Source organism: Martes martes (genome assembly GCF_963455335.1).
Source record: "Martes martes genome assembly, chromosome: 4".
NCBI classification, from domain to species: Eukaryota; Metazoa; Chordata; class Mammalia; order Carnivora; family Mustelidae; genus Martes; species Martes martes.
Window position 1 is genome coordinate 171,059,441 of NC_137891.1, and position 19,872 is coordinate 171,079,312.

Genomic DNA, 19,872 nt, shown 5'->3' on the forward strand with positions numbered 1-19,872 from the left:
CTCTTTTCCAGCCATACTGGCCTCTTTATCCTTTCCAGAACCTTCCAAGTGCGTGCCAACCTCAATGCCTCTCCACAAGCTCTTCCCACAGCCTACAACACTTTTGTTGCCTCAGGAGTCAGCTGAAACAGAACTTCTCCAGAGACCCAAGCCCCCAATCTAAATTAAACACTCCGTTATCCCAGCAGCCTGTACCTTATGTTCCCAGAACGGATCACGATTGTAATAAAAGCATGATGGGTGTAAGCATTTGTTACTGTCAGACTTCCTCACTAGAATCCGAGCTCCCTGAGCACAAGCACAGGGTTCATCGTTATTTATCACTAGCACCCAGCTCAGCTCCTGGCACACACAGAAGGCGTCCAAGAGCTATGGTTGAGTGCATGGTCCAGACGGATGGACAGACGGATGGGTGGATGAAGAACAACTGAGTGAATTAGTACATTTTAAAATTAGGAGACTATTCACTCTGCCTCAATTTCTCAGGGCAGGTATAATGTGTGCGATTCACCCGGGAGTTATTTCCACCCTTAGAGAGCCTGCCTCCACTGCCCCCGCACCAAGGCCTTTCCCAGGGGAGGCCACTGGGCGGGGCTTCCTGGATGGCTGCGTGACGTCACAGGGGAGGCGTGCCCGGAGTCCGCCTCTGCTTCCTAATTGGGGGGCGCGGGGCGGCGGCGGGCACGGCCGTCGGAGTAGCTGCGCTGGGAGCGGAGAGACAGAGGTGTGCGGCTATGTGTTCCCCGAGGCGGGCAGCCAGGCCCTTGCGCCGCGGCGACAGCTTCAGCGCGCCCGGATACCCCGGGGCACGTTCACGGCGCGCCGAGCGTTTGGCGAGGCTCACGCGGTGCTCCGGGGAGATGGGACGGCGGAGGTGACGCGCGCTGTGTCTAGACCGCTCCCCGCAGCGGGCGGGGCTGAGAAAGTGTGGCCAAGCTTCGGGGCGCCCACTGGAGCGCAACTATTTCGGGTCTCTGATCTCAGAGAGGAAAGTCCCAGAGACAGAGCCCCACCCTCCCCCCCACTCTGCTGCACACGCCCCGCCTCCGTCCCCCCTACCTTAAATGTAGACTCGAAAGTGCTGCCGGACGAGGAGTCCGCAGACCTGGTTTCCAGCCCTACCTCCGAATGAGCCGGAGCGAGAGTCCTGCCATCTGCACCCGAGTCCGCTGCTCTGCGGAACGAAGCGGTACTGCATTAAATGGTGTGATGTAACAGTGCCTAGCACTGGACTGGCACGTACTAGGTCCTCAGCAGATACTAGTTTCCTGCTCCCTGACCGGACCCTGCCGCTGATCTTCTCTAAGTCTGGAGCAATTTCACTTCACTTCACTTCACCCCCTCCGTCCGGGGGCCTCACTTCCTCATCTTAAGACGGGAAAATTGTCCTTCCAGCCCCTACGTTCTGAGAACTAAGACTTACTGACTCACTGAATCGTAGTGATGAGCTGAGACGAGACACCACCTCCAGGTGTCACTTGACTTCTCTCAGGTTCCTCTGACAAATGAACTTCCTCATCCTCCCTGAGACGCCTCTAATGGGGTTGTGCCTAAGAGAGCTGGACTCCCCAGAGCTTCTGCTCGGTCTTAGGGTCTGCAGGGACTTTAAAGGGCATCCCAGATATCCTTCCTCAATATTTTTACTGGGATTGGATCACCACCACTGCCCCCCTGCCCCAAACACACACACTTCCACTGTGTAAAACCCTTTGGTGACTCCCAGTGGCCCTCAGGCTACTCAGCAAGACCCACCAGGCCCTACCTGGATCTCTAGTCTCAGCCACACTCCCTGTCCTCTCTCCCAGCCAGACCCTATCCAGACTGAGCTGCTTTCAACTCTCTTTCCTTTCCTCCAGGTGTTTGCACAGAGGATTCCCTCCCTGCCCTATCCTCTCACCTGGCTCACTCCTCATCCTTGACCATCATGGGACAGGGTGGATACTGACCTCTAAGACGGGATACTCTTTTAGATGAGGACTGGTAACTTCTGACCTCACCGAACTCAGTCACTGGCCTTTGCTTTCTGCCCTTCTGCCATGCTAAACTTTGAGTTCCTTGAAAATGAGGGGCTCTCTCTTGCCTCTAGGCCTTGTACCTCCTGTTCTCTCAGACCTAAACACTCTTCTCTTCCCTACTTTAACTCATACTGGTCCTTCAGAACTCAGTTTAGCAGTCCTTGACTTCTTAATCCCCTCCCATATCTTGTACGCTCTTTCTTGCCACGATTTAATGTCTGTTGATGAGTGAATCCTTGCTCAGGGCTTGTGTAGTCTCTGTTTACATACCTCAGAGACAGGAAGCTCACTACTATTGAATCAGCCTACTCCATCCGCCCATTAGGAGGCCTCCAATTCCTGCCGATGCCCAACCAGTACTCAAAAGATTCCCTGGAACTGAGGCCCAGAGTGAGCAAGTACTTTGAGGTACTTGGTGCAGAGCAGGGTCCACTCACCTGTCCTGGGGGCTCATGCAGCTCACCTGACCCTAATAGGCACCAGCACTGGCCAGATTCTCCATAGCCTGGATTCACATGTAGGCCTGGGACTTGAGACACAACTCATGTTCCTTTTCACCCAGGAGCAGTGGACAGGCGACAGGGATGCCAGCACCCTAGTCTGGGTGGGGGAAGGCCAGAAAGGAAGTGTTTTCAGGCAGCACTGGACTCCTATTGCCTCATTCAATCCCATGCCAGCCCTGTAGGGAAGAGATGCTATTCCCATTTGACAGATGCACAAACCGAGGCTTCTGGATAGATGCTATTTACCTAAGGTCACACAGTGAGATTGTAGCAAAGCCAAGCTGTACTTCAAAGCCCAACCTCTTTCCTCTGCCCCTTAGCTTGGTGCCTTTTATATACCTGCCCTGCCAGGCCCATTCTGCTCAAAGGATCATGAAGTCCTGAAGGGTCTCATTCTCCTCTTCCCCATAGCTGGGTCCCACCCCCACTGGGGCATCAGCAGCGGTGCCTGGGCAGCAGGTAAGGGCTGACTGAATGTCAGGAGTCATCTCTTCCTTCTGCACCGGTCACTCCCCAAAACTGCTGAGAGATCCAGACCCAGACCAGGCCAAGGAGCTGTCTTATAGATACCAAGTCCCTGAAACTGGGCTGGGCCATTTATTTGTTATGTTACCTTGGGTGAGTTCCTTTCCTTCTTGGAGCCTCAGTCTTCAATTTATCATCTGTAAAGAGGACAAATTATCCCTTCCCAAGGCCTCAGTGTGCCAGAATTCAGGAAAGCTGCTCTCTCTCCCAGACTACCTCACCCTTGAACCTTCTGTCCTTGAGGAACAGAGCCCCTCTCCAGGGTCCCTGTGGTAGCAAAACTCCAGCCTAAACTGCACACAGCCTGTCTTCACTGGGGGCAGGGGGGCTACAGATCCTGGGTTGGGTGGGCACCACCACTTCAGCCCCTTTCAGCCTTCATCTCTGCTAGGGAGCCAGCTCTGTTATCACATCTGCTCCCTCTACAGTCTGTGGCCTTTGCAGGGCCATTCCCCAGGGGAACTTGCGTCTCCTGCCTGCTCCAGTCTATCCTCCCTCCCTTCTTCCCCCCACAAATGTTTATCCATGCCTCCTCAGTGCATAGATCACTGCCTGTCCTTGTAAAGCTCACAGTTCAGTGGGGGAAACGGACAAGGAAACTGAGTTACAATCCACTCTCCCATCCCAAATCCTGCTGACCTCCCTGCTGCAGCCCTCACCTGCACAGTCTGTTCTCCATGCTGCAGCTTATAAAAAGGGAGGTCAGAACCCGTTACTAGGTTGCTCCGTCCCCTCCCACAGCTCCCCATCTCCAAGGAAAAGCCAGAGTCCTTGCTACGACCTGCAAGGCCTGCCTGATCTACCTCATCGCCTCCCACTCTCCCATCTGAGCTCTCCATTCCAGCTGCACTGGCTGCCTTGTTGTTTTCAACATGCCAAGCGTGCTCCTGGCTCAGGCCTTTGCGTTTGTCCTTGGTCCTGCTACGAGTGTCTCCTGCCAGGATCTGTGTGGCCTCCACCCCTTCCCTCAGGTGTATCTACCTCTTCCGGGGGCCTCCCCTGGCTGCCTGCCTAAATGGGACTCCCTACTGGCCTTCGGTCCTTTTATCTGCTTTATTGTTTTCCTTGCCACTACCAAGTGACATGTAATTATTGTTTATTGTGTGTTTCCTTACAGAGTATAAGTCCCATGAGATCTCCTTAAGGTTCACCACTCTTGGAGAAAAAAAAAAGGTGGGGGGGGATGGAGAATACCAGGAAACTGCACGGGGCGGGGGCAGAGAGGACAAGACTAACTTCACTTCTATAGATCATATTTAAAGGGTCAATAAAGGGGTCAAATGATTTGGGTGCAGGTGACAAGCAGACCAATGGACTGAAATAGACTGTCCAGAAATAGATTCAATGTACAGTTACTTAATATTTGATAAATGCGGCATCTCAAAGTGGAGAATGGACTCTAATGAACAGTGGGGTTTTTTTTGTTTTGTTGTTTTGTTGTTGTTGTTGTTGTTGTTGTTTCTAATAAACAGTGTTAAGACAAGTGGGTAGCTGGGCACCTGGGTGGCTCAGTTGGTTAAGTGTCTGCCTTGGGCTCAGGTCCCGGATCGAGCCCCGCATTGGGCTCTCTGCCCCACGGGGAGTCTGATTCTCCCTCACTCATTCAATCTCTCTCTCTCTCAAATAATAAATAAATTTTTTTTAAAAGACAACTTGGTAGCCAAGTGGGAAAAAAATCAGATCTGTACGTCGTATCGAGTACCTCACTAAGGATAAGCTCTAAAGGGATCAAATATTTAAATATTTTAAAAAATCAAAACAAAACCATAAAACACTAGAGGAAGAATGGGAGGAACAGGGGCGCCTGGGTGGCTCAGGGGATTAAGCCTCTGCCTTCAGCTCAGGTCGTGATCTCAGGGTCCTGGAATCGAGTCCCGCATCAGGCTCTCTGCTCAGCGGGGAGCCTGCATCCCCCTCTCTCTCTGCCTGCCTCTCTGCCTACTTGTGATCTCTCTCTGTGACAAATAAATAAATAAAATCTTTAAAAAAAAAAAGAATGAGAGGAACACATTGGAGAATCTATAATCTTAGAGTGGGAAAAGTCTAACCATGACTCAAACCCAAAAAGTCATCAAAAAAAGTTTGATCAGGGCCCCTGGCTGTCTCAGTAGGTGAAGCCTCTGCCTTCAGCTCAAGTCATAATCTCAGGGTCCTGGAAATGAGTCCCGCATTGGGCTCCCAGCTCAATGAGGAGTCTGCTTCTCTCTCTCCTTCGTCCCTCCCCGTCCCCTGCTCGTGCCCTCTCTCTCTCTTTCACATATCTTTTTTTTTAAAGTTTGATTAAAGTCAAGTACATACAAACCAAAACCTTTTGCAGGTAAAATGCTCCAATCAAGTCAACTCAGATCGCAGACAAAGGGTCATCTAATTTATAAAGCATTTCTGGGGACGCCACGCTCAGTTGGTTAAGCAGCTGCCTTCGGCTCAGGTCATGATCCCAGCGTCCTGGGATTGAATCCCACATCGGGCTCCTTGCTCAGCAGGGAGCCTGCTTCTCCCTCTGCCTCTGCCTGCCACTCTGTCTGCCTATGCTCACTCTTTCTCTGACAAATAAATAAATAAATAAATAAATCTTTAAAAAAATTTTAAAAAAATAAAGCATTTCTGGAAAATCATTAAAAGGACCAACAACCTAATAGAAATAGGCACAGGATATGAATTGACAGTTCGCAGAAAGGTAAATACAAACGGCTTCTCAACATGCGGAAAGAAGCTCAAACTCAGGAGAAATGAAAATCAGGAAAACCACTGAGGTACCATTTCCTATCACTCTGGCGTAAGATGCCAAAGTTTAATAACATAGTCTGCAGCTTCTTCTGTGGGGAAACCACATTCTCGTGCATGCTGTCCTAGATGACTCTCACACACGGGAATATACATCGGTATAGGCCCCCAAAAGGGCATTTTGGCAAAAACCTATCAAAATTCAATGCATCCAGATACGCTGGTTCTGGGAATTTCTCCTTCAGATATGCTTGCACAGGTGAGAAATGAAGTTTGTATGATGTTATTCTCTGCAGCACTGTTAGCAACAGCAAAAGACCCAAAATAACCCAATTGTCCGTTAGTAAGGGGTTAGGTTAGGTAGAGGACAGCCCACCTATTAAATGGGACACTATACAGCTATGAAAAACAACTAGAGAGTCAGTATGTCCTGATAGGGAAAGTTCTTCTTCTTCTTCTTCTTTTTTAATTCATGTATTTGAGAGAGAGAGAGCACGTGAGTGGCAGGAGGGGCACTGGGAGAGAATCCTCAAGCAGTCTCCCTGCTGAGTATGGAACCCAATGAGGAACTCAAATCTCATGACCTGAGATCACCACCTGAGCTGAAATCAAGAGTCGGTCAGTCATCTGACTGAGCCCCCCAGGCGCCCCAAGAAACTTCTTTAATGGACATTCATTTTAAAAAGTGAGGTGCCAGGGGCTCCTGCGTGGCTCAGTGAGTTAAGCCCTAGCCTTCAGCCCAAGTCATGATCCCAGTGTCCTAAGATTGAGCCCCACATCGGGCTCTCTGCTCAGCAGGGAGCCTGCTTCCCCCTCTCTCCCTGCCTGCCTCTCTGCCTACTTGTGATCTCTCTCTGTCAAATAAATAAATAAAATCTCGGAAAAAAAAAAAAAAGTGAAATGCCTGGGGAGCTCAGTTGGTTGAGCAACTGACTTTTTTTTTTTTTTTTTTACTTTTTATTTATTGGAATGAGTGAGAGAGAACATGAAAGAGGTCAGTGGGAGAAGCTTACTCCCTGCCAAGCAGGGATCCCAAATGTGGGACTCGATCCCAGGACTCCAGGATCATAACCTGAGCCCAAGGCAGTCGCTGAACCAACTGAGCCACCCAGGACCCAAGCAACTGACTGTTGACTTCAGCTCAGGTCTTGATTTCATGGGTTATGGGATCAAGCCCTCCCCCACTCCCCCCATGGAGTCTTCTTAAGATTCTCTCTCTTCTTCTCCCTCTGCCCCTATCCCTGCTCATGAGCAGGGATAGTAAATAATATCTGTAATATCTGTAAATAATATCTGTAAATAAATAAATATCTTTAAAAAGGAAGGTATGCAGTGCTTGGGCTGGCTCAATGGGTATAATCATGAGTTCAAGCCCCACACTGGGTGTAGAGCTTACTTAAAAAAAATAAATGGGGGGGGGGCGCCTGGGTGGCTCAGTGGGTTAAAGCCTCTGCCTCCGGCTCAGGTCATGATCCCAGGGTCCTGGGATCCTGGGATCGAGCCCCACGTCAGGCTCTCTGCTCAGCAGGGTGCCTGCTTCCCTTCCTCTCTTTGCCTGCCTCCCTGCCTACTTCTGATCTCTGTCTGCCAAATAAATAAATAAAATCTTAAAAAAAAATAAAATAAAATAAGTGGGGGGAAGCCTGGGTGGCTCAGTTGGTTAAGCAGCTGCCTTCGGCTCAGGTCATGATCCCTGCGTCCTGGGATCGAGTCCCACATCGGGCTCCTTGCTCGTCAGGAAGCCTGCTTCTCCCTCTGCCTCCGTCTGCCAGTGCTCGCTCTCTCTCTCTCTCTCTCTCTCTGACAAATAAATAAATAAAATCTTTAAAAATAAATAAATAGGGACACCTGGGTGGCTCAGTCGGTTGGGCATCTGCCTTTGGCTCGGGTCATGATCCCAGGGTCCTGCGATGGAGCCCCTGCTCAGCCAGGAGTCAGCTTTGCCCTCTCCCTCTGCCACTCCCCTGCTTGTGCTCTCTTTTATTCTCTCTCTCTCAAATAAATAAATAAAATCCTTGGGAAAAAAAAAAAAAAAGAATGAACCCTGTTGACATCTCAGTTTTGGACTTCTAGCCTCCAGAACTATGAGAGAACAAATTTCTGTTTGAAGCCATCTGGTTGGTGCTAATTTGTTATGGCAACCCTAGAAAACTAACATGGCTACTTAGAAAGCTGTGCAATCTTGGGCAATAATTTAGCCACTCTGTGCCCTAGTTTCTTCATCTGTAAAGTAGGACTAATAGTATTTACCTCATACGGTTGAGTTATGAGGATTAAATGAGTTAATCTTTTTTTTTTAAGATTTTATTTATTTGACACACAGAGAGAGAAATCACAAGTAGGCAGAGAGTCAGGCAGAGAGAGAGGGGGAAGCAACCTCCCTGCTGAGGAGAGAGCCCGATGTGGGACTCCATCCCAGGGCCCCAAGATCATGACCCGAGCCGAAGGCAGAGGCTTAACCCACTGAGCCACCCAGGCGCCCAATCTTTTTTATTTTTTTAAAGAGTCCAGGGGCGCCTGAGTGGCTCAGTGGGTTAAAGCCTCTGCCTTCGGCTCAGGTCATGATCCCAGGGTCCTGGGATTGAGCCCACATCGGACTCTCTGCTCAGCAGGGAGCCTGCTTCCTCCTCTCTCTCTGCCTGCCTCTCTGCCTACCTGTGATCTCTGTCTGTCAAATAAATAAATAAAATCTTAAAAAAAAAAAAAGAGTCCTGACTCCCAGTTGCCACCTTATTCTATCTCCTTCCCTGTTTTACTTTTCTTCAAAGCACACATCATCCTTGATATTAGGCTTCTGTTGATGGTCTCCTCCCCTTCTAAGTTCTAGGAGGGGAGGGACTGTGACTGTGTCTGCTCTGTTCACAGCTGTGGTCTAAGTCCCTAGCACAGAGCCTGGCCCCTTCAATAAATATTTGTTGGGCGGGTGGGTGAAATGACACACCACATGTAAAGGTTGAGTGTGGTGCCTGGTATTCAGCAGAGGGTCCCCTTTTACTCCCTTCACTTGCCTTGGACATCTTCACGCTCTTGTGACCCACCCCGCACCCCAGGAGGACCTCCCATGTGACCACATGAGCTCCTTCTCTCAGACCCCCCTTATCCTCCAACTCTCCCCTCCAGTAACTTCGCAGTCGGCTGTTGACCTAGAGGTGTGATATGTCTCTTTCATTAGACAGTGGTCCCCCTGTGCAGGAACTTTGGGACTATGGTTCAGCCTCATTCAGGCTCCCTCCTTTCCCAGGGCTCAGACTGTGGAGCCAACTACAGGGTTGGTGTCATTTCCTAACTCTAGTAAGGAGGCCCAGGCTTGTTTCCTGCTCTGTCAGTAAGTTCCTTCTGCAGTCTTACTGAAATCTTTCTTGCTGCAATAAAGAATGAATTTCCTCCTAGTTCCTTAGAACCTCTGAGAGAGCAGTTGGGCAATGTTTTCCTGTATTCTTTATTGGTTGTCAGAGACTTGGAAATGGGCCCTCACCATGGAATTTCCAGGTCAGGTTCTCAAGCCGAGACACACCAGCCAGATGCTTGGCAGGAAAGATTTCTCCTTTATTCAGCTCAGAGGATGTCAGCAGGCCCCACAGAGCTGCCAGCTCTCTAGGACTGTGTCCATCAGGTAATTAGGGGCCAGGCACAAGGTGTGATGGGCACAGTTGTGGCTGTTAATAAAGCTGGATGAGGGGAGAGATGGATACCTGTGACCTTGACCTCCTTGCTTCCACCTCCCCCTTCTTAATGTATTCATCCATTCATTCAGGCTTTCAGAGTACATGGAGAACCAACTACATGCCAGACACCCACCTCTAACCTTCCCTATCCTCACTTTCCCTGTCTGTAAAATGGGAATAATAGTCCCCTCTAACATGGTCATTATGAAGATCAAATGAGCAAATGTACAAATGTACAAAAAGCCCTTAGGATAATACTTGGCTCATTGTAAATATTTAATAAACATGTTACTTTCAACATAATCAGTACTGAGAGATGCCAGCTCTGGGCCAGCCTCTCAAGGGTCCAGAGGGAAAGGCTGACATAGAAACAATATAAAATAAACCCCAAGCAACAGGGTACAGTAGTTGGGGTCAAAGTGGGGCTGGGGGCTAGTGGTCCCTTCCTTAATGCCTCTCCCTTCCCTGGACCTGATGAACTCAGATGTGGAGTGATTTCTGCCACTTTGCTTAGTCTTTCCTTCAGACTAGGGGATCCCAGGGCAGAGCTGCATCCCTTTCTTGAAACTGGAGGCAGGGTTATGTCTCTCCCGTATGTTTCAAATGTGGGCATCACCTAACATTTATTCTGCACACTAAGACAATACAACAAGCACTTCACATGCATCATCTCTGTTCATCATATTACATAGATTTTATTAATATACCCATTTTACAGACCAGGAGACTGAGGCTTTTGGAGTTTAAGCAATTTGTTCAAGGCCACTCAGCCAATAGATGGAGGAATGAGGATTTGTCCAGTGACCCACATCAGGGTTATAGAGAGAAGATGGTGTTAGTCAGTTCAGGTAGACCCTGAACCAAAACCCAGCTCTTTTTACTCATGCACTAGCTGTGTGACCTTGGGCAAGTGTCTGGAGCTCTCAGGCCTCAGTTCCCCTATCCCTATAAAAGGAAGAGCAAGTCTACCTCACAGGGAGATAATGCATGTAGAATGTCTAGAACAGGGCCTGATACACAGTAGGTGCTCAATGAAAGGTGATCCCTCTTCCCTTCCTTCCTCTGCCAGGGGCTCCAGGCCTGGCCATATGCCAGGCCGGGCTGACCAGGCTGTCTCAGAGGCACTATTTATGTTCTTTCTTCCCATTCTGATAAGGCCTGCGGTCTACAGGAAGCTCCACCCCCACCCCAAGAGCTTTCCCCTCCCAGGGAGTCTGCTGGGGGGTGAGAGGATAGTCTTTAGTTTGATGGGGACATAGCACATTCAGAGAGGGGAGATAGCAGCCCCAGGCTGGCAATGGGGAGAAACCACAGCCTTGTGCCACCTCATTGCACAGCGTGTGTGGCTGGGGTATAGACACGGAAGGTAGAAATGTTGATGCTCTGGCCGGGAGGGTGTATGGGGCTCTGTCCTGTGTTAAGTGAGCCGGGACCTCTCACCTGTTGCAAGGTGGAACGTGTCACGTGTACAGCGGTTGGAGAAGTTGCCAGAGTCCCGCTGATACTTGGTGAAGTGAGAGCCCAACAGGTCGCTAAAGCCGTGCCTGGCAGAACAAACGGGAATTGTCTCCTGAGGGCCGGAGGCCACCCAGAGTTGGCACATATTCTTCCCCCCTGCCTATGAACACCCTTTCCAGCACTGAGGCCTCCTGGCCCCCAAGGGCCTCAGATCTCACAAGCTGCAGGAGCACTGAGACAGATAGGCTCCCACACCCCCCAACAGGGCTCCCATAGTGAGCAAACCAGCAACGCCGCCCCCATCAGTGCAGAGTGGATTGTGGGCAGACTGCAAAGAGACCCCTGAAACCAGAGGGGTCTGTGCCCATCAGTGCTCCCTACTTCAACTGGGAACCCCACTCTCGGGAGAAGTTTGCTGAAAAGAGGAAGGGAGTCTGGCCCAGAGGCAGAGGAATGGTCAGGTTGGCCTGACCCTTAATGGAGGCCCCAGAACTCAGGCAGGATTCTGCACTGGGACTGGCTTCTCCTTGGTGCCATTGACTTGGAGGCAACGGATGTTGGCTCCCAAGGCCACGGTCACCAGCATCTCATTGTAGCTCATAGCTAAGGGCTGCTTATGACTGAACTGGAGGTGACAACCTCCCCTGGGAGGAGACAGGAGCAATCATGAGACTGGACTCCCGGGGATGCCCCTAGAATCTGGACTGCAGATTCACAGCTAAGGGGGCTCCCCTGTCAGCCTCTGGGCCCCACACCATCCCCAACACTGTTCTCATTCACCTCTTAGATAGCCTAACCCCCTCCCCCATAAAAGACTCTACCCCTTTTGAAGAACTCCTATTCCCTCAAATAATCCAGCTTCTCCCAGGGGATTTCAGCCCTCTCCATAACATTCCAGCCTCCCTCTGAGATACTCCAGGTCTTCCTCACTCCCCACAATATTCTATCACCTTTTGAAACAACCCAGTCCTCTGTGACATTCTGTAACCCCCACTACACAACACCCTATTATCTCTGACATACTTCAGACCCTGCTGTGATGCTCCAGCTCAACTTTTTTTTTTTTTTTTTTTTTTTTTGGTGGGCAGCAAAGTTGATTGAATGTTCGCACAGAGCTACCAAAGAGGGAGGGGACCCAAGAGCGTTGCCCTCCAGCTCAACCTTAAAATGTGTGCTCCGACCGTCATACCCCAGTCCCCCAAAACATATCAATACACATAATATTCTGCACCCCACTTTAATACTCTAGTTCTCCCTCCTATTAGAGTTCCCCACCCCCTCACACCCCTACCCCTGTGAAAATCTTGCTGCCCTTTCAGGAACACTCCAGCCCTACTTTGACACCTAACACCTCTGAAATGTTCTGTCCTGCCCCCAGGGAAAGAGAGATTCCAAGGCCTGCCCAGGGCACACCAACTACTTGATCTGGCTCCTTGCTGGTTCTCCAGTCTTCCTGGGCCTCAAACAGCTCCTGGGCATCAGGGTAGGGGAGTGTCAACACCCCTGGTGGGAGAAATCTGGGAGATGATCCCACTGCCTTCCTCATGGTGCTTGCAGCCAAGCACTGCCCTCCTCTAGAAACCTCCCCCTGCAATCCCCAGGATAAGAGCTCCACTAACCAAAAACACAGTAGTAGTCCCCAAAGGTTGGGAGCATCCAGGCCCTGGGGTGGCATACCCCTGACCTGCCAAGTCAACTTGTCGTGAGCCCCCTGGCTGGGGCAGCTGCCCAGAGGCAGTCCCACAGGCTCAGCCAACCCCAGCACTCTGCCAGTTTCCCCTTGACCTGCTCTGGGATACTTGTCCTGTGCCTCCATGGGTCTGTTGATAAAAGGCCAGCTAAGTCAAGGCAAGCTGCCTTTCTGTCCAAGGAGCAAAGCCTCTGGGCTGTCAAGGAGCAGAGCTGAGCCCCCAGACTTGTCCAAGTGTCACCCACTGGGTCGCCCTTCTGTGAGGGTGAGTACAGGCAGAGCCTGGCAAGCGCCTGACCCCGGAGGGCTGCATGGCATGGGATCTCAATTCTGGATTCTGCAGGGCAAAGGAACCAGGTTCCAAACCCGGCTCTTCTGTGTGACGTTAGGCAAGTCACTTTCCCTTTCTGAGCTGCAGTGGCTTCACCCTTACAGCAGAAAACCACTATCTTGCCCCTTCTCAGTTTGCTTCAAGGCTCAAGTGAGATAGTGGTTATGGAACGAATCTTTCATTTAACAGATATATGAGTGCCTACTGTGGGCCGGCTATGCTTTAGACATAGACAGAAAGTATTTATGATTTCTCCTTGCATCAATCAGCGTATGAGGAAGGACGACCAGGGTAAAGAGTGGTTGGGGGAGAGATTCTAAAACTCTTGATCAGGGGTGCCTGGGTCGCTCAGTTGGCTAAGTGTCTGCCTTTGGCTCAGGTCATGAACCCGGAGCCCCAGGACCTCCAGGATTGAGCCCCGGGATCATGCCCCAAGGGCTCCCTGCTAGCCAGGAGTCTTCTCCCTTTGTCCCTCACCCTGCTTGTGCGCTCGCTCTCTCTCTCTCTCTCTCTGTCTCTCAAATAAAGAAATAAAATCTTTTTAAAATTAAAAATAGGGGCGCCTGGGTGGCTCAGTGGGTTAAAGCCGCTGCCTTCGGCTCAGGTCATGATCCCAGCGTCCTGGGATCGAACCCCGCATCGGGCTCTCTGCTCAGCGGGGAGCGTGCTTCCTCCCTTCTCTCTCTGCCTGCCTCTCTGCCTACTTGTGATCTGTCCGTCAAATAAATAAATAAAATCTTTTAAAAATAAATTAATTAATTAATTAAATTAAAAATAAATAAATAACCACCCCTGGCTGGCTCCTGATGGCTGTTTGTATATCGGGTAAAGGTGCTTTCAAAGCCCTCATTTGTTTTACTCGCCATCCTGGAGGAAAGCTGTTACTGTTCTGGTTTTATTGATGTAGAAGCTAAAGACTAGAATTGTTAAGTCACTTGCCTCAGATAACACAGCTGGTAACTCGTGGGGCCAGAACGAACCTCACTGCCTTTGACCAGTAAGGAGGTCATAGCATCACCACGCCCCCCAAAGCCATTACCACCACCGCCCACCACCCATCCCCTTGGCCCTATGCTGTGTGGACATGAGCCCTGTCTCTTCCTGAGAGTCTGACAGAGGGCTTCAGCCAGTACTTTCTCTGTTCCCCAGGAGTCTCCAATCATATACAGGCCAAGAGGACCAGACGGGCTTCAAGCAAAGTCGTCTGGAGAGTGAAGAGCTCTCATTGCGTGTCTTGTTCCTCCGTATCCTTGTACAGATCAGGAAACAGGGGCGCCTGGGTGGCTCCATGGTTAAACCTTTGGCTCAGGTCATGATCCCAGGGTTCTGAGATCGAGCCCGCGTCAGGTTCCCTGCTCAGCTGGAAACCTGCTTCTCCTTTTCCCCCTCCCCCTGCTTGTGTTTCCTCTCTCTCTCTCTCTCTTTTTTTTTTTAGATTTTTTATTTATTTATTTGACAGGCAGAGAGCACAAGTAGGCAAAGAGGCAGTCAGAGGGAGAGGGAGAAGTAGGATCCCCGCTGAGCAGAAAGCCCGATGCGGGGCTCCATCCTAGGACCCTGAGACCATGACCTGAGCCGAAAGCAGAGGCTTTAACCCACTGAGCCACCCAGGCGCCCCTTATGTTCCCTCTCTTGCTGTGTCTCTGTCAAATGAAGAAGTAAAATCTTAAAAAAAAAAAAAAAAATCAGGAAACAGAAGCCCAGAGACAGGCAGACGCTTTCTCAAGGTCATACAGCCTGTGAGAGGCCCTGCCTTTTAACCAGGTGGAGGCTTTCCTGCCCATAAAAGACCAAGCGTGCAGAACGCCCCCTACTGGTGCAGACAGGAAGGGCTCAAGGTTCCCAGTTGGGAGAAAATCGCCCCTGCCTGGACGGTGGACCCTGGGGAAAAAAAAAAAAAGAGGAGAGAGGCCCCCAAATGGGGGACACCTCGGTGCAAAGGTTTGGTGGTGGTGTGCAGCATCATGGAGCCTCACCGCCCACATGTGGGTCTCAGCTTGCTCACTCTGGCGCCTCCTGAGAGCAACCATTCTGCTGCTCAGCTGTTCTGACCACTGATTGGAGTTCTTCCTGCTCTTGAGCTGAAAGCGCTGGCCTGAGCCTCCCCCGACTAGTCAGAGTTCTGCTTGTTTTCTCGGGGCGCCCGGAATGAGAGTCAGTCCGGCCACTGCGCTGGGGGACTCTATCAGAAGTTTCGCCTCTGAGCAGTCCCCTATTTGTCTTTCCGAACCCACTTGGACCCTGTCTCCTCTTGGAGGTCATCCCTGTCCCTTAAGCAAAACTGACTCCTTCTTTCATTCCTGTTTTCAACCAGTATCTATCAAGCACCTACTTGGTGTCAGGCACTTCCTGGGTGCTGGGTAGATCTGGAGACAAAACCCCTGCCTTAGTGGAGCTGGAAATCTAGGAGAGAGAGAGAAGAAAACACATCGACCACTACCTGCGATAGTGGGTTTTTCTCCAAAAATATCTAACCAAGGTTCACACGCTATGTTTGGTGGTGATGCCTCTTTGGTCTCTGGTCTCTTTCAGTTTAGAATGGTTACCCCCATCCTGTCTGTCTGTCTTTCTTTCTTTCTTTCCTTCTTATTAAAGTGACCAGGACAGTTGTCTCATAGAATATTCCATACTATAGGGGTGCCTGGGTGGCTCAGTGGGTTAAGCGTCTGTCTTCGGCTTCGGCTCAGGTCATGATCCCAGAGTCCTGGGATTGAGCCCCGCGTTGGGTTCCCTGATCAGCGGGGAGTCTGCTTCTCCCACTCCCTCTCCCTCTACGGCTCCCCCTGCTTGTGCTCTCTTGCAGTCAGTTAAAATCTTAAAAAAGAAAAAAAAAAAAAAAGAAAGAAAGAATATTCCATACTGTAGATGGGTCTGAAGTTCCCCTCACAGTGTGGTTTACCTTAATCCTCTAAGCTCTGTATCTTATACCTGGAAGTTAGGTCAAGAGCAAGGGTTGGCAAGGGTTGGCAAGCTTCCTATAAAGCCAACTAAATATTTTTGGCTTTGCGGATCATACAGCCTCTGTTCCAACTATTCGACCCTCATTATAACATGAAAGCAGACACACATAATACATATGCTGCTGGAGCATGGCTACGCTTCGAAACAAATTTATTTATGGATAGTAAAATTTGGATTTACCCTAATTATCATATGTCATGCTGTATTATTCTTCCTTCGCTTTTTTAGAAAAGATTTTATTTATTTATTTGTTTGTTTGAGAAAGAGCGAGAGAAAGCAAGTGAGCACGGGGTGGGGAACAGGGGAAGGGAAGCAGCAGAGGGAGAGGTGCAGGCAGACTCTGAGCTGAGCTGAGCACAGAGCCCAGTGTGGGGCTTGATCCCAGGTCCCTGAGATCATGACCTGAGCTGTAATCAAGAGCCTGACGCTTAACCAACTGAGCCACCCAGGCATCCCTCTTCCTTTGGCCTTTTGGAACCACTTAAAAATGTGAAAGCCTGGTGCCTGGGTGGCTCAGTTAGTTAAGCCGCTGCCTTTGGCTCAGGTCATGATCCTGGAGTCCAGGATTGAGTCGCGCATTGGGCTCCCTGCTCGACAGGGAGTCTGGTTCTCCCGCTCACCTTTCTCCACTCATGCTCTCTCTTTCTCATCTCTCTCTCTCTCAAATAAATAAATAAAATCTTTTAAAAAATGTAAAAGCTATTCTTAGCTCAGGGGATGCACAGAAACAGGCAGAGGGTTGCATAGGACCCATAGTTTGCTGACCCCTTGATTGCTTTTAGATTAAGCATCTGTAGCAAGAATTCTTCATGGTGATGATGCAAGCTTTAACAGTCATCGCGTGAGGAGGCACACAGTGCCAGCTGATTCCATTTATGAGGTGTCCACTGAATGTCCCCACTAAATAGGAAAGGTCCCATTTGTAAATACAGGATCAGCTGCGGGGGCTCCTTCAGGACCGTGTGAACATTCTGTTCTTTAAAACCTTTCACCTGGGGGCACCTGGGTGGCTCAGTCGGTTGGGCGTCTGCCTTGGCTTGGGTCATGATCTTGGGGTCCTGGGATTGAGCCCCGCATCAGGTTCCCTGCTCAGCGGGGAGCCTGCTTCTCTCTCTCCTTCTGCCTGCTGCTCTGCCTGCTTGTGCTCTCTCTCTACCTCTTTCAAATAAAGTCTTAAAAAAAAAATTTAAAACCTTTCACCTGGTATTTTCGGCATCTACTGTGCACTGAACTGTGTTTCCCCCAAAATTCATATGTTGAAGTGTTAATCCCCAGTGTGAATGCGTTTGAAGATAGGGCATGTACGGAAATAATTAAAGTTAAATGAAGTAATAAGGGTGGGGCTCTAATCCTATCGGACTGGGGTCCTTCTAAGAAGAGACGCTAAAGAGTCCACCTTCCAGGGCACCTGGGTAGCCAGTCGGTGGAGCAACCGATTCTTGGTTTCCACTTGGGGTGTGGTCTCAGGGTCGTGGTCTTAGGGCACGAGATCGAGCCCATGAGATTGAGCGTGTGGAGTCTGTTCATCCCTCTCCCTCCCTGTCTGTCCCTCCCGCTCCCACGCGCGTGTGGGTGTGCACTCTCTCTCTCTCTCTCTAAAATGAACAAAAAATCTTTTAAAAAATAATAAAATAAATAAAATGCTTTTCTTAAAAAAAAAAGAATTCACCTTCTCTCTGCCATGTGAGAATGCATCAGGGGGGTGGCTGTCCAAAAGCTGGGAAGAAAGCTCTCGCCAGAAACCAATCCCACCAGACCTAGATGTGGGGCTTCTAGCCTCCCTAACTGAAAGAAATAAATTGTGTGAGCCACCCAGTCTATGGTATTTTGTCATGGCTGCCCAAGCTCACTCGCACATCATTGATGATTCTTGCCTAAATTGATTATCTAACTGGGGCTGCAAATGGGGTTTTTCTAGTTCTCACATTCCTTCTAGTGTATTAGTTGGCATTTTTCTGCAAAGAAAAGCTTTCCCTCATCAACTAGGAATGAACTGCATGCAGTTCCTCCTAAGAAGGCAGGATAAATGCTTAATTCTCTCAGGGGAGGTTTTTGGCTTTTCTTCTTTTTCAATGGGAAATTCTAGAACCTATTTGTATGCTGTAAGGATAATTCTGTGGAAAGGGAGAGATGGATGATGCTTGAGAGTGGGTTTCAGAAGGTGGGAAGTACTCAAAAGGTGAGGGCATTTGTGAGCGCTAGCGGAGAGGGAGGAGGAGGGAAGGTAGAAGACAGAAGAAAGGATGAGAACTGGTTCTCTGGGCAGACCAATAGGGCCAGCTTACTGGGAAACCCACTGGAGGATTTTGGGGTCTGGTTCATGTCCTTTTGAGGCTGGGAGGTGTGATCCTGTCTGCCTGGTAAATGCTTTTCTCCTCCATCCCCAGAGAAGGTGGGTAGTTGGCTTGCTACAGGCTTGGGGACTTCCAGGCAAGAACAAGGGAAGGGGAGGGAGGCAGACCAGGGCACTCTCTTTGCCAAGGAGGATATAAGGACCGACAACAGAATCTAGGCTGCTTGAAAACAGAAGCGAGAATAGGAGGAGAGTGGTGGCTAGATGGGAAATGGATGGCAGGTCTCCGCAGTTTTGCTGGACTTTGGTATTTGGTTGTGGTACGAGTTTTCAGAATTGTTCGAATGGAAAATGTGAGTGAGGGGGCTAGAAGGATAATGGGGGATTTCAACAGGCCCCTCCTATGGCCTCTTTGTCCCGTGCCCACCAGCCTCCTCTGCCACATAGATGGCAAGGACTGGAGCCTGATTCCTATTTGAGACCCCAGCCCCCAGCCTGGCACAAGGAAGTCACAGGAAAGGTCTGAGGTTTGATGGAATGTTTGAATAAATGACAACAAACACTTCTATGGCTCTTGCTATGTACCAAGCGCTAGTCTAACAGCTCCTTGATTTTCCCCAGGATCCCCATAAGATAGAGTCTACTAGTATCTCCAGTGTACAGATGGAGATACTGAAGCACAGAAAGGTAAAGTAATTTGTCCAAGGTCATAGAGCTAGGAGAGGCAGAGTTGGTCTACAAACCAGGCAGTCTGGGCCCAGAGTCTGTGTCCCTAACCACCAGGTTATGCTGAATGGATGAATGAGGGTCTAGACTCTACCTGTCTGCCCTGAGTGATGCCAAGCATCTCTTGAGGTCAGAGCCCTGATCTAATCAAGAGGTTCATAGACAATAAACAATGAGCTGAGAAATATAGCCTTTTAGATTGTGATAACTGCCACAAAGGAGACAAACCAGGCGCTGAGAGCAAGAATGAGGGGACCTCTTTAGATTGGGTGGTCAGGGAAGGCTTCTCTGAGGAGGTCATTCTTCAGATCAAAGATAGACAGGAGCCAGTACTGTGAAAGGCAAGGAAAAGTGTGTTCTAGGAAGAAGGAACCGCATGTGAGAAGGCCCTGAGGCAAAAATTCAATGTTTTTCTGGGAACTGGGAAGGATTCCAGTGTAGCTGAGGAGAAAGATGGCCCAGGTGGGGCTGGAGAGGGAGACAGGGACAAGGCACACAAGGCCCAGGAGGCCATGACAAGGCACTTGAATTTTACTGTTTTTTTGTTATTATTGAATTTTTAAAAAATTTTTATTTATTTATTTGGCAGAGAGAGACATCACAAGTAGGCAGAGAAGCAGGCAGAGAGAGAGAGGGAAGCAGGCTTCCCGCTGACCAGAGAGCCATATGCAGGACTTTGAGATCATGACCTGGGCTGATTTCAGGCACTGAACCCACTGAGTCACCCAGGTGCCCCTTATTATTGCATTTTATTTTATGTTTATTATTCCAAGCAAACTGTGAGGTAAGCCATTGGAGAATTTTGAGTGGGGAACTTACATGGTCCAATTTGTATTTCAAAAGCCACCTGGGTGACTCAGTCTGCCTTTGGCTCAGGTCATGATCTCAGGGTCTTGGGATCAAGTCCCCCATCAGGCTCCCTGCATGCTTTCTCTCTCACTCACCCTTTCTCTTAAATAAATAAATAAATAAAATCTTTTT